Below are 15,633 nucleotides of genomic sequence, written 5' to 3'. Positions count from 1 at the left end.
TAGCTAACGAGGATTTAGATGGCCCTCATTTTGATGTTGCTCAGTCAATCCCATTCAGTTGTCTCTCATGGATGCAGCAAGAGGAAAGAAACAAAACGTCTCTGTGCATGGGCCACTATTTCTCTTAGCTCAGCAGAACTGACCATTCTTTTTCAGGCAAAAATAACAACCATGTACAAGGTTTGGGGTGATTTAGAAAGCAGTGAAACCACAGGAAATTTCTTTACGATGTCACCAAATCTTGAAATGAAAATCCTCCTGTGCAACTCATGATGATGCAGCAGTCACAGTCAGTTCTTAGAGAAGTACACCACCACAGATAATCAGAGAAGTGACCTGTCCAAAGAGTCTTAAAAATGAAGTACTGGGCAGTGAATAGTGACGTGTTTTGACTCACGACCTGCTAGATCACAGACGTCCTCACTGAAAGGTGATGTAGAGAATGAGAAGGATTTATACAAGGAAATAATTCTGAGCCAAATCAGACAGTGACATAAAACTAAAAGAGCAGAAGGTTGGATGTTTTATAATATTCTTCAGAATCCAGGGGTGAAAATAAATCCATATATCTTCCTGCAGCTTATTATACAGTCATTTAAAAGTAATGCAAAGGTCAGACCTCAGTTTTTACATTTCTGCCCCATCTTAGGGAAGACATGCTCAGAGCTCTGCAAAGAGCTAAGTTTTGAAAAATAGAAGGCAAAGTGATTTTAGTAAAACACTGGCAATATATTCCAACTGAGCTCCTGAAATTAATTTCCAACACATGAAACACAGTTGTCATATGTGGTTCCCTCAGGAAAAATATCTACCAGCCTTGCGTCTGACCTCATAGGCCAAGATGTTCAAGGCTGGCCTCCATTTTTAGTGTTGCAGTTTTTCATGTGCAATTAATTTGGGAAAGATACTTCCCCTGATTTGTGGAGAAGATCAAGCATTCAAGTAAGCAGCAGTGTGAACACCAATGCATAGTTACCTACCCCATGAAAAACACACAGAAAATCAGTTAAGTTGGATTTCCAGGTCTCTGAGGAAATACCATATTTCTTTTCATATATATACAGAATACAGAATTAATACAAAAATATAGGTAATTCTACTTAAGTCCCAGAATTTTTAGACAGGTTTTCAAGACTAATAATAATAATTAACAATATCCATATTGTTGCTGCTACTGCTAATGTTGTTAGTATTGTTATTGCTTTTTTTAATTTCAAGATTCACGCCTTTCAGTGAAATTTAATGACGATTCTCCCTCCCTCTGCAGCTACAATATTTACCTAAGCACGATACACCTCTTGCTACAGTCTGTACTCAATTATCATAAGTTGATTTTATAACTGCATCTCAGCTGAAGATGTAATTACACTGTCTTCTCTAATAAGTCATAAAATCTTAGAGAAAATAGTGCTGCAAGACACCTTGAGGTGTCAGCTTGACTGTTTCCCCTTCACAAGGCAGGAGCAATTAGAGAAATCTTACTTGTATCTGGCATTTGTTTAACTTGACCTCTGGATGGGTGTCAAAATAAGACCTCCAGCAACAAGCGAATCCCCAGCACTTCTACAGCATAAAAAAGAAGTGATGGCATTTGGATGATGAAGTGTAATATTCGCAGGCACAGCTACCACGTTGACGTTGGCGCTGAACGGCCATCTCGTTTTGAAAAGCTTAATAAGACTGGAGATTAATGTAGCAATTAATAAATGTAACAGTGGAAGATTCACAGTGAAGAGTGATTAAATTTCAAGCAAACAGCTATGATAATAATTTTCTTCACGAGTCCTTAGTTGGGGACATAGAGCATATGATCTGGCGGTTACAACAGATGATGTTACTGCAGGCAGCTTCCCTATGGCATCTAGTGATAGCATCATTGTGCTCGTCTCTGGATAAGTATCTTTTGGAATAAAGCTTCGTAATGCAAATCTCCCAGTTTGCACCTAGGCAATGGCTCTCAATGGCTCTCTTCTCAGCCATGCTGCATGAAGCAGAAGGGCAGATCTGAAGTTGCAAGGGCAGCTGCAAACAGTAGGGTTTGTCCAGCCATGCCTGAAGGTAGTTCAAGCAAGAGCTTCTAGCAACAAAAAACCATGAAGGGTCTTGATCAGCTGTTCATCTCAAATGTTTCTGAATCAACTGGACACTCTGCCATGCCACTTCAGGGCAATATCTGTGATGGATGTGGGATTGGCAATCCTTGAGCACGTATTTGTTCCAGAAATGATAATTCACTCTGTAGGCTAAAGAGAGAGCTGGGACGGAACCTTAGTTCCTGCAAGAGCTGCTAGCACTTTGTAAGCCTTCTCTGGATGAAAATGCCAAAGTAATGGACATTTATTCTGAGGAGAAAGAGAAGTAGGGGAGAAGAAAGCACTCAGGTCCAAATTCAACAGCAGGAACCTTGATTCCACTCACCACAAAACATAATACATATATTTCTTCTAATTTTATTCCTATGAGGTAGTGAAGTTTTCTCACTGTGTATGAATGTGTAGGCATCGTTTAAATTAATTTTCCCAAATGCCATTTTTTTTGCTCCATAAATGTACAAGTGGCTCTTGCTCTCACACTCCAAAGCAATACACCTGACAGCTTTATTTTACTGGGGCGTTGTTGAGGTCCTGCTGTTTTAGGTGCAGATTGCTCTCTTATACAACTGTACTTCCCCACACACAAGGGTAAAGGACCTCATTCTGGTCCTTCTGCTGACAACACATCAGAGAGTCCATAGGATCTTTTCATGTGTACCAGCAGGTTGAATAGAATGTACAACCTTTCTCAGGCAAGCGTGCACACAGAGAGAGTGCTAGGGAGATATTCTCTCCAAGGCAATTTGCATTATCTCCACCAACAGATGAGTACTTTTACAGGAGGTGAAAGTGTTACTACCACCCTTGCAGACTCATCATTGAGATGTGGAGAGCCTGCAGAAGTCAGAAGCTGTGTTTCCACTGCTGCAGGGTGAAATCACACATATTGCTGGGGAAGAGTGTGTTGGATGAGATCACCTCAAAATGCAATGCTCATCTCAGGTTGCATGTAAAAGTTACGTTTCAGTTAATAGTTGGAATGACCATCGAATATCTGAACTGTGGCACTGAGGGACGTGGTTAGTGGGCACAGTGGTGATGGGTTGATGGCTTGACTAGATGATCTTGGAGATCTTTTCCAATCTTAACGATTCTGTGATTCTGTGTTAATCTTTAAGGTTCTCAAGGCCAGGTTGGATGGGGGCCCTGAGCAGCCTGAGCTGGTGGGTGGCAAACCTGCCCATGAGCAGAAGTTGGAGCTCTAGGACCTTTAAGGACCTAAGCCATTCCATGATTCTATGAATTTAGGAGCTTGGAGCCAGCCCAGCTGTCTGGTGTCCCCTGGGATAAGCAATTGGAGGGGAAGAAGAGGCATGGAAAGTGGAGAAGAATCTGGAAATTTAACCACAATCTGCTGAATGCTGCATCCAATGTTAGGGGATACAATTTTCTGTTGTGATTCCTCTGAAACCCAATACAGCATGTTTCAAAGCTTTATGTCTCTTCTGGGAATGGAGCTGCTATTGCACAGGCATCTCAGAATTGTTCTGGGGGAGCTTTTTTTTTTCCTTTTTTCTTCTTCTTTTCTTCAAGTCCTTTAATAAGAAACAGCCTTCTGTTTCAATTTACAATTGTTAAGCTTCTGTGTCTATGTGTGTGTGCATGTCTCTGTGTGAGATTCTCCAGCCCATTGTGAAACACAAAGCAGAATATCAAGTCTTTGCATTTTCTTAGATCGTTTTTATCTGATATTGAATTAAGTAAAGGGCTTAATGTTCAAAGCGGTGTTTGGGGAGTTACTCACACAAGTTCTGTCATTGGTGTTAATGGGATTTGTGCAGATTGCTTAGAAGATGAGTCCCTTAACATACAATAGGAAAAGACATTCTAAATTGTAACTTATTTCAGACAAACGTATCTTTAATTTTTACTGATAAAGCATTATAGATGCGAAGACAAAGAAGCTTCTTCTGCTTTTTTGCTTTTTTTTTTTTTTTTAATATGTTAGCATTATTGACAGGCATGCAAAGGCTACTTTGGGTCAGATAATCCAACAGACACTTGCTGAATTTTTAGAAGCTGAGAGAGAGGGAGCTTAAAGTTTGTAATAATCATGAAATTTAATGGCATTTCAGAAGATACAGAGCTGGAAAGAAAAGGTTATAAACCACTTCCTAGACACTATTTTACACTGCAAACCCAAAACTAATGAAAATCTTGGGTTGTGAATAGGTCACCTCAGCCTGCAGCTTTATAGTAATCTCACAGTGATGACCACCCTGGATTTAAGATGTGATTAGGATCAGAAAAGAGCAGTCAAACATAAGCCTGGTTAATGGTATTTAATTTTAAGGTGATTGGGCAAAGAGTATCTCACCCAGCTCTAGACAAGGATGGAGATAATCACCCCAGGTGTCCAGGACATGAATAGGATGACTGATCCAGTGGAAAACCACGTTCTCTTGGAGCTAGAGGTGTCATTTTAGCATCTCTCATAGAGCAGTAGACACCTATGTTGAGGCAAGAGACTCAAGTCCATATGGATATCTGTTTAGACAATTCCACTAACTGTCCTAGATGCAATCATAGACATAGACATGCTTGTAAACAGATGGTGGCTTCCATTAACCTTAATGGGACATCCAAGTTCCACATCCCTTTTGTTCTGTCTCCGTAAGAATGCATGGAGTGATTATCACACAGCTCCAAACAGCTCCCCTAAGATTGATGAGCAGTTTAATGTCAGTTAGTTTTCTCACTGCTGAGCTTTCAGTGAATAGCTGTGGGCTGTTTCCTTCTTAGATCTTTGTAATCTCTATCTTTCATCCTCTGATCTGGATGAGAAAATTGACATAAGCTGTATAAAATACAGTCTTCAGAGTATTAATTGCCTGTTTCTAGAAGATTAATTAGAGAATACCTCTTGCGCTCATAGATCAGTATTAGCAAGACATAATATTATTCAACAGTACCTCTTCCTGAGTCACTCAGTCTGTGCTGGATATAGACAGCTGGTAGTTTCTGAGCACAGAAATGCAAAGAAGTTCAACTAGATCAGAGTTAGCATGAACTTTGGTCCATTGCTCACTTCTCATAGCTTCCTGCATATAGGTTCATGATCCATAGTAAACATGGGGTAATTAAATTTACTTGACCAACAAATAAAGTTCACATTGTTACCTCAGTGTTAGCACACTCTACTCAAACAAGTGGTCCTATCCTCCCCTGTGTCATAGAATCATAGAATCTTTAAGGTTGGGAAAGACCACTAAGCACATGCAGTCCAACCATCAACCCGTCCCTATCGTGCCCACTAACTCATGTCCCTTAGTGCCACATCTGCATAGTTATTGAACAGCCTCAGGGATGGTGACTCCACCACCTCCCTGGGCAGCCTGTGCCAATGCCTCACCACACTTTCAGAGAAGAAATTTTTCCTAATATTCAATCTGTGTCATGTCTTCTTTCTCACCTCTGCTGCCGTCATATTTTGGCAGTTGGAGAAGTCATCTGGCTGGAGACCACGCCACATTAAAAATCCACCTTATCTCTCAGCTGGCTCACTTTCCAGGCTATCTGCCTGGATGAATGAACATCAGTGAAGTGACCTTTGCCTCATTCTTTCCAAAAATCATAGGAAGTTCCTCAGCTCAGCCCTGTAACCAACTAATCACAAAATAAGCATGTAGTTATATCTGAGCAGCCAAAAAAATCAGAACACTGATATTTTGGAGGGGGTTTTCTGCAAGGCAGTAGAAAGTGTCTTTAGGTGACTCTGACACTACCAATTATGTCAAGAAGCTGCTTTATTAGTGACTTCTGCTTCTGATGATATCTATGCATATTCTGATGTGTGTACATACATTACAGATGTTTCGGAAATTGCCACCTGAGATATAACCATTCTTACCCAGTTACACTTGTGACCTTGAGATGTTGTTTTCCTTGGTAATTAATACTTTAATTCCTCACTTCCACCTACCTTTTCAGGGTGCCAATTTCCTCCCAAAAGGGTTCATCAGCATTTCCTAATTTCAGCTTTTCAGGAGTACTTACTTAGGGAAATTCTTTCCCTATTAAGAAAGCAAGCACCTCCAGAGAGCAGTTTATCCCACCTATTTAAGACATTTACACAGGACAGGATCAATTGTCTTCTTTAACAGGGAGAGACAGATGTCTCCAGAGGACAACTAACATAATCAATGTATCTAAATTTCAGAAAGCTGAAGTCAGAAGTCTCACCACAAGGGTGCTCTGGGGATAAAAATTGATTTAGTTGCCTGAGTTATTTATTTATTTCCACTGCATTCCCATCCCAAGTACTTCTCACATAACTATCAAACCTCAGGCCCTTTGAAATCAAGAATCACCATGGCAGACCAGTTTTGATGTACCCTTCTGCTTAATTCAGACTTGTTTTTACCTCAGGCTCTTCTAAAATTTGCTCATCGTTCATAGACAGCCTCATTGCTTTCAGTCCAGATGACCATCGCATCAAAGATTCCTGGAACAACTCTGAAAAGCAGCAGTTTGCCTCCCAGACTGCAAGTAGGATGTTTAGGTTAATGCCACTGTTAGGAGTACTTTTTTTCCTCCAGAGTCCCACTACCCAGTCCTGAAGACTTCAGTTAAAGGTTTCCTCTGTTCTCCCATTAGGATTCTGCTGCCCTTTTTTACCCACTCAGTTCCTCAGTCTCTTTGTGCTAAGCTCTGTAATTTGTTTTCTTAGCTTATGTCTATATGATCAAGATTCACGTATCCCAGATCTACTGCAGGAACTGCTCAGATAAATGCTGTCTGAGGGAAGTGCTCAGCCAAGCACAGAAGCACTCCTGCAAAGTTGGGTTCATCCCATAGAGCACTGCATTACTTCATAAACAACACAAAGAACAGAGTCACATCCCAAGCACATTAACCGTGAGCTCCACCTGTAAGAGACTGGACAGATTTAAGCTTGACAAGCAACCCTAGCTCCATGTTGCTCATTAAATGTATCTCCTTCCCTTACTCCTTTGTCTACTCTCGTTATCTGCTTTCCCTGTGGCATGACTTAATAGATTACTGTGTCCCAATTTCCTTGTTCTTCCCTATCTCATGCATCAAGACCAATTACATGCATATTTATATTATGCAGAAAAATACCTTGTGAGTTTTCAGAGGGAAGTGCCCAGCTGTGTCTTCAGGCATCTCCAAATACCTGTCCCTAAGGCAGTAAGAATTTACAGCAAGTAAAGGCAGGTACTTAGCTAAATGAAATAAAACCCCGAAAATGTAATTCCCAAGACAGAAACGGCAGGGCAGGGAAAGGGTAAGAGATTTTAATTGTCTCCCTTTTCCAGCAGGAAGCAAGCAGAAGGAATAATTGTTAATTGTTGCTAATTGTTAATTGCTGGCTACGCTCTCTGCACTGCTTTCATTAGGAGCCTAATGGAAACTTAGGAGAACTTGAATGGGTGTATTGCTGTCTGGCTCTGTAAATTCTCTTCCTCTCTTTCTCTGTATCAGAAAAGGAGGAAGTTCTCCATTGATTTTTGTTCAAAAAAATGCTTGGATTCTCTAGCCAGAGGAATTGTTGTGATCATTTTAATGGTTTTCAAATCAGAGTGAGTGTTTTGCTATTGTTTTGTCTCTTATTTGTACTGTTTCACTTGTGAGATAGACAGCTGTCCTCCAGAAGAGCATAATTCATGGTTTTCTTCAAAGAAGAGTCTTTTGCTGCCAGCACTAGGAAGCACACAAGAAGCGTGGCTCAAGAACCCTGCTTCCAGGCTATGAGAAAAGTATATTTGTCAGGTTATAGAATCATAGAATTGCTCAGTTTTTTACCTCATCCAGGCCTTGTTAGTTCATTCCCCTGCTAATCAAATCTGGAGGCACTGAACTGCATACAGGATGGGAGGACAGTGGGCCTGAGCTGTACTTCAGGAGCTGCCACTGTGTGTTTTTCAGACATTTTCCATCCCCCTGTCTGTGAAACGTACAAAGTACTGCTTACTGCACTCCAAAAATTCCATGAGTTACACAGTAGTAGATAACAAAATATTCTGACATACGAAAACACAGGATATGGATTTACCATAGACTTCACATTTGTATTTCACACGCTGTATTAATGTGGCCCTTCATGGTGACACGATATTTACCAAAAACTTCCAGGGATCAGACGTGAAATTGTATTTATTTTTCCAAGGCTGAAATCTATTAAGGTCAGTGTTTATCTGCAATAAAAAGGAACGGTGCTCAATGAATGGCAATGATAGGTTGTGGTTATAACAGTAGCCTTTCCTATGTTGAGCTAAAAAAAAAAAAAAGAAGATACCCTCTGAGATTTTTCTGGCATTGATTGAGTCAAACTGTCTTTTAAATAGTGTGAAAATTGACAGATTATAAATAATAGACTGAACAGTCACTGAAAACTGTACAATAATCTGGCACTGTGGAAATCACAGAAGTAGTATTTCCCCCTGAGTCAATGAAATATGCAAAGGAACAACAGTATAATACTGTCGGCTTTGTGTAATCCCCAGGAAGCTTGGGTTAGTAAGAGACTCCATCCCTGTTGTTTATTGCTTGGTTAATAAAAGATCCACCAAATTACTTTAATGGTGAAGGATGAAAAAACCCTCTCTGAAGTTCAATTGTTACACAAAGCTGCTCTATCAAATGCCCAAAATTGAATGATGCACTTGTAGTTTCTGATCAAGCTGAATCCTTATTGAAACACAAAAAATCAGTTGCCCTGAATTTGTACAGCTGCCATCAGCATTCGTTTGCCATAATGGATTTTCTTGGTGATCCATCAAACCCAGTTTTTTCCCCAACAGAAGCTAGCAAGCCATCTGAAGCAGAGGAAATCTGCTCCCAGAGCCATGTTCACCAGCTTGTGACTTGTCTCCTTTTTAAATCAAAACACACTGTCTTGTAAATGTGGAAGAAATCTGAATGGATATCAAATCCAGTGTTCTTACCCTTTTGGTAATGGGAATAAAATATAATTCCCTTCTTAAAGAGCACAAAATATTTTGTTAATTGATGTCTGTCGTAAAATGACAATGGTGTCATCTCTGTGCAGTGAGCAAGATTTGCTAGACAAACAGCAACAGCAAACTTGCCGAGCAGGCAGCTGTCTCTAAAACGTGACCGAATGAAGTGTGCCTTTTGTTTAACAGCTGCTTTTTCCAAGAGGTTGTGTTTGGTTTCAGTGCCCAAGCTGCACTCAGAATAATGGATTGTGGCAGTTTCCAAATACAGCAGAAAACGCCCTGAATTTGTTGGGGCTTCTGACTGAGAAGAGCACTTCAGCATTTACTTAATTTAAGGGTCTAAAGGACTGAACAACACACTTCTGTTCCTCTAATTAGAGATTATTCAAACCGTGCTTCAAAACAGCCTGGCACTGACCCAGCTGATCCCCCCTTAATTCAGTGCCAAAGGCAGGCTCCTATGGGTGAAGAAAAGAAGGCTCGGAGGAGACCTGAGAGTGGCCTTTCAATATCCAAAGGGGGAAACAAATGAAAGAAGGGGACAGCATCTTCAGGAAGATTTGTTGTGACAAGAGAACAGGAAATGGTTTAAACCTGAAAGAGGGGAGATTTAGATTAGATGTAACGAAGAAGTTTTTTACAGTAGGGGTGGTGGGGGCACTAGAACAGGTTGACCAGAGATGTGGTGGATGCCCCAGCCTCGGAGACATTCAAGATCAGGCTGGACAGGGCTCTGAGCAACCTGAAGAGCTGTAGTTCTGTAGTTGTCCCAGTTCAGTGTAGAGGAGTTGGACTAGAGGTCTCTTCCTACTGAAATGATTCTATGATTCTACGAAAAACTACCCATAACTCAGAAACATAACTCAGGGGGTTGTCTATGCTTAGAGCTAATAAGCTCTATATTCTGGGCTAAATTAGACAGAGGGCATTGGCAGGACTGAATGGGGAAGTAACACTGCATGCAGAAAAAGCTGAAATCACACCTGGAAGAGGAATTGAATAAAATGGTAGCACAGAATGAAGTTGCACTGTGAAATAACACTTGTTGCTGCAGAAGGAGATGATGTTGGCAGCTCAGGAGTGACCCACCTGAAAATTAAATGTGGTAGGGGTTTTACAGTGAGCTGAGACCAGGGGTTGGGCTGTGCTCCACATATTGCTGAGGGAAGGCAAGCTCCAGACAGCACCATAGGCAGATGGGCTCTGCAGCAATGGAGAGTAGCTGAGCTCCAGTGAGGTTTTCAGCAAGAGGATCTGATTCGTTCAGTTCTAATACAGGCTTGCTAGTCTCAAGGGAACTTGTAAGGAGACTTAGGTATTCTCAAGACGTTTTCAACAAATATGGGGTTCAAAAGTACCTGTTAGATTTTGTCCTTCAAAGTTTCATTGAAAAATTTATTTTTTCCTCAGTAGCTCTGCCTACAGTTCTCTCAAATACAGATGTTTCAGATGGAAAATCCCCTTCGCATGTGCTCCTTTTTAACAGTGAGCTCTTGCATTTCTTGTGCTTAGAAGCTTTCAATACTGGCTCTGAAACAGGTTTATCACCTTTCTTTCTCTTCTCTACAAGCTATACTTCCTTGTTAAATGTGACACAGTTACCACCAGATCAACAGGCTAGAACAAATACAACCCCCAGTGATGAGAGAGCAGTCCTTTCAGAGTGATCAATCCTTTATGGTGGCACGTGCCTAATGGCTATGTCTCTTTCGTTAGCTCTGGGCTTTTAATAACCATCCTCTTTGCCAAATGAGGGATGTGTTACTTTGGCCTCCTCTCCCTTTTTCTCCTCCCTTCTCTGCCTTGTCAACTGCATGCTAATTTATGTAATCAATTCATAGTGCTGCTTAATGAATAGCTTTGAAGTTGTTAGATTTGTCTGCTGGTAAAGGGGCTGATTGGTCAGCCTCTGAATCGCTTCTATTTTCTGAAGCTTGACAGTGTCAGCCAACATAATTGCTTTAGAAACACCCCTGGGAGACACTTGGGAAGTAGCTGCATACTCCCCCTTTATACTTGAGCGGAAGACAAAGTAGAACAATAATAATACTTGGCATTTTTGCCATATTTTACATCATTAAAACACTCCTCAAGCATTAACTAATTTTTGCAGTGTGCCAGAAAGGTGAATTGTTATTTCCGTTATACTGATGAGAGTTAGCAATGCATACAACAGGTCCCATGTTCCCTGGGTCTTGTAGGTGATAGATAACTTTACGCATAGGAAGACCAATGGAAAAGCCAGGTTCAAAATGGCCCTGCAATACTCAGCTCCTAAGGAAATCCCTGGGGAATGTGAACTCAAGGCCAGTGAATATTAGACAAAAAAAAAAGTATCAGAAATACCCATTAGGTGGTAAATAATAGAAAAACATTCAAAGACATGATGAGCGTTATTATTTGAGGATCCTGGAGACTTTCAAAGCAAGGCTGGATCAGGCCCTGGGCAACCTGGTTTAGCTCTGGATGTATCCATTCACTGCAGGGGAGTTGGACTGGATGATCTTTAAAGGTTCCTTCCAACTCTAAGGACTCTGATTCTATGGAGGTAAGAGCACAGGCAGTCACTTACATACAGCTCTTGTGTTTTGGGGCAGCACAATTTTTTATCTTGGCTGACAGCTCTGTGTATGCCTCCTTCTCATCATCCAAACACCCTTTAGTCTTCACATCTGAGTCCTGACCTCCTAACCATGGGCAGGGTGGTGTACAGCTGAGCCCAGCTTTCGTAAAGATGTGCAGATGGCATAAGAAAAGGCACTTGGGTGCCTGCAGAGCCATCCTACCAAAGTCTATGTAGATGAAGCCTGGACTAAACCACAACACATTGATTTAGCTGAGAGCTGGTAAGGAAAAGGTGAGCTTTTCCCTTCAGCTTCACTGTCTGTTGCCAACAGAGACAAGTACTACTTTAATTACTCTAGCATTCAAATGCAAACAGTTTTGCTGTACCTTATAATGTTTATTTAAGTGTTTCAGACTCTGCATCGGGCTGTGATGCAGGGTGCCCTCTGGCCACACCATTTCAGTAATCACTCTGGCATTCCAGACAGTGACTAATAGCAGAAATTGTTATCAATGTATTTGGCAAAATACTGCAAGCTAGAAATTGGATTTCCCCCCCTCCTGCATCCTCCTTCACTCGTTAATGAGCTACTTTTTCATGGTGCCAGTGTAAAGCTGTAAAGAAAGACGGGCAATTTATTTTCTGGGCTTGAGGCCCTTAGACACAGTAACATACAGTTATTTATTTGAATGCGTCATTCACATAAAATTACATGATGCTTTACAGGTACAGGAGGAAGACAAGTTTCCTTATCCTGGGGAACGGTAAGATGAGATGCTGATGAGATGCTGGAGCAAGACAAACACGAGACTGAAATGGGCAGGATGGTGACAGCTCCTTTTGTCACATGCCCTTTTAGACTTCAAGAAGATGTGGGTGGAAGGGTGTTTATTTCTCAAGAGGGGTATGTGAACTCCTTTAACAACACTGCAGAGATGAAGTCTTTTCAATTGAGTGATTTGTCCTTCCCTACTTCAGATTAGTTGCTGTGGTTGCTTCTGGATACTGTACACTAACATGTGCCTCAGAAGGCCTGCAACATGGTCTTGATTTTCATGTAGTCAGGGATGAAGACAAAGACAAATGGGTTCCATAGTGGGAGCAACTCAGACACAGCCTTTCTGTAGGCAGGGACAGTGATCCTAAGTGACTTTTTTTTCCTGTATCCCTTTCTTGTTATTTCCTGTAAAGGTACAGTGACAACATACCCATTTTTGAATCCATGAGGATGGAGACCAAAAGGAACATAGAATCATTAAGGTTGGAGAAGACCTCTAAGAGAGATCATCTAGTCCAACCATCATTCTACGACCAATACTGCCCACAAAACCATGTTCCTCAGTGCAACATCTGCCCTTTTTTGAACATCTCCAGAGAAGGTGAATCCTTCACCTCCCTGGGCAGCCTGTTCCAGAGCCCAACCACTCTTTCTGAGAAGATTTTTAAATATCCAACCTGAACCCCCCCTGGCACGACTTGAGGCTATTCCTTCTCATCCTATCCAGAAATGGAGACATGACCCAGATCATATAAGGGCAATGACTGCTTTTCCAGGAAAAGACTCCAGTACTAACCTACAGTGGAGGATTAACCTTTTTAAAGGGACACGTTGTGAATTTCACACTCTGATGGAGTATGAGGTGAAACCAGGATGGACAGGTGTCACACACAGTAGGGACAGCCTGTGTGGGCCCAGGATACTGTTGATCTTCCAGCCATTCAGCTCAAAAATCTGATCATGTCTCTTTACCAGACTTTTATAAGCCCCATCTTAGTGAAGAGAAATATCCCTTGCCTCACTTTTACATCTTATTCATGTCCTCGCTTTCTGGTTGTATGTATATTTATGAACAACTGTTTTCAAAGGTGAAGTACAGGAAGAGTGAAATTTCATCAAAAATCCCTGACAAATACCCTGAGAATTCACTAAGAACTGCAAACACTGCCTTCAAACCAGGGATAGATCATTAGTATCACAAAAACAAGGTCACATCTCTCTGTTTTTATGTTTTTGCTTTCTTTTTTGTTTTAATAAAAATATTAAAATATTAGAATATTTTATTACCTATATACATTAACTATACTATATCTTTTATGAGGGTTGCTCTCAAAGTTACGTTTCCTATTTTATGATGTTGGCCCACAACATCATAAGATGGCAGATATAGGTAGTATGGCAGTAGAGGTTGAACCTTTTCACCAATATCTCATTACATTTTGTTGCCCTGCGACTGATGGCAGCAGAAGGGCAGTCTGACAGAATGGTGTCTGACACAGAAGTGTGTATGAAGGAAAGGTGTGTCACTGAATTCCTTCATGTGGAAAAAATTGTACCTATTGACATTCATCAATACTTTCTGAATATTTATAGGGACTAAACAGCGGATGTGAGCACAGTGGTGGTGTGTGAGCATAGGTGGCATTTCAATAGTGGTGACAGCAACACCGGGTCATCTCTGCTGGTGCAGGCTTTTATGAGTGCAGTATGCAGGCTCCTATCCTTTGCTGATGAAAATACATAGCTAATGCTGGTAACTATGTTGAAAAATAGTGTTTTCTAACTGTGAATTTGCTCCATCAAACAGTGTACTGTGCTCATTTTATCTGTTGGTGTTTCCATGGAAATAAATAGGAGATATTACTTTTAGAGAGACATATATGTGCCCCAAAACAATTTTTCTTCATTCAGTGTGGCCCAGGCAAGCCAAAAGGTTGGACATCCGTGCTCTAGGGCCAGACCTTGCTTATCCCATGATCTCTAGCCCATGCTATCACAGGCACTCAGCATGGTAACATTTTGCTGTCCCTCCTACATTTTTCATCCACCCCCCATTTTAATGTCGAGAAGCTGGAGCAGGCTCTGAACACCTTGATTTAGTTGTAGATGTCCCTGTTCACTGCATGGGAGTTGGACTAGATGGCCTTTAGATGCCCCTTCCAACTCAAACAATTCTATCATCCTACAAAATTTAAACAAGAAAACCACCACCAGCAACTGAAAAGCTCTGCCTTTGCCATGACAGCATTTAAATTTCTTGTCTGAAGACCAAAGCAGTCCCTTCTTTAATATCTCTTGTAATTGCTGATGGTGTAGAGAGTAAAAGCTTGTGTTGACTGCTTTTCCCCGTTTCTCAAGAGAACTCCAAGGGACCATAATGCACTGCTATTATTTTGCAAGAAGCTCTTTTTGTGCATGTTTTATTTGACTTGATTTAGAAGAGGAAACTACAAGGTAATTGTCACCTCTTCTTCCATGCAGACATCACCTCTGAGCACAGAGAAGAGGTGCATGGTTCTGAGTGACAGGTTATTGCCCAGGTTGAGATATAGAGCCTTTTTGTTTTATTCTCCATCTAAATTAGTTACTGCAAAGAGATTTCCCTAGTGGAAAATTAGTTTCAATATTTATTTTCTACCTGACACTTTATTATTCTTTTATTGAGTGGAATGTGAGCCTTTTCTTTTAAAGTAGGTTTTTATGCAGAGCTTGCTATAACCCACTTGCACTGTTTTGGTTTATGTACTCATGAGAGATGCCTGTTAGAATTGTCTGCACAGAATGGATGAGGAACTTTTTGGTGACTGACCACCTGTCTACCCTTAAAAATAAATAAAATGTAAATATCCAATTCAGCTGAATGCAACTTGGAAATAATTTGCTATTTCTTTCATAGAAAAAAAAAAAGAGGGAGGGGGCTGTGTGGAAACCTAATCCAACACTGCTATGAATTTCCAAAAATGCTTAATTCGAAGTGTTTTGTTCATGATTTGTTCATTTAAAACTGAATAAAGCTTGACTGGGGCATCCGTTATCATGTGGGGAAGAGAACAGCTCAGTGTGAGTACACTCAGGTGTTAGAGATGTAGCTCACTGCTTCTCTCTGCCTGAGAGAACCTGAATCATGGATGTCAAGCCTTTGGGCTTCTCTGGGCTTTATAGAGTGAAGAGGAATCATTTTGGGCTGCCTATAAAATACGTAACATATTTAATAAGCATAAATAACAAAACTTCTATATTTTTAATATATCTCATTAAAACATAAAAAGAGGG

This window comes from Lagopus muta, chromosome 1 (genome assembly GCF_023343835.1).
Source record: "Lagopus muta isolate bLagMut1 chromosome 1, bLagMut1 primary, whole genome shotgun sequence".
In the NCBI taxonomy this organism is placed as follows: domain Eukaryota; kingdom Metazoa; phylum Chordata; class Aves; order Galliformes; family Phasianidae; genus Lagopus; species Lagopus muta.
This window is presented reverse-complemented; position numbering follows the sequence as displayed.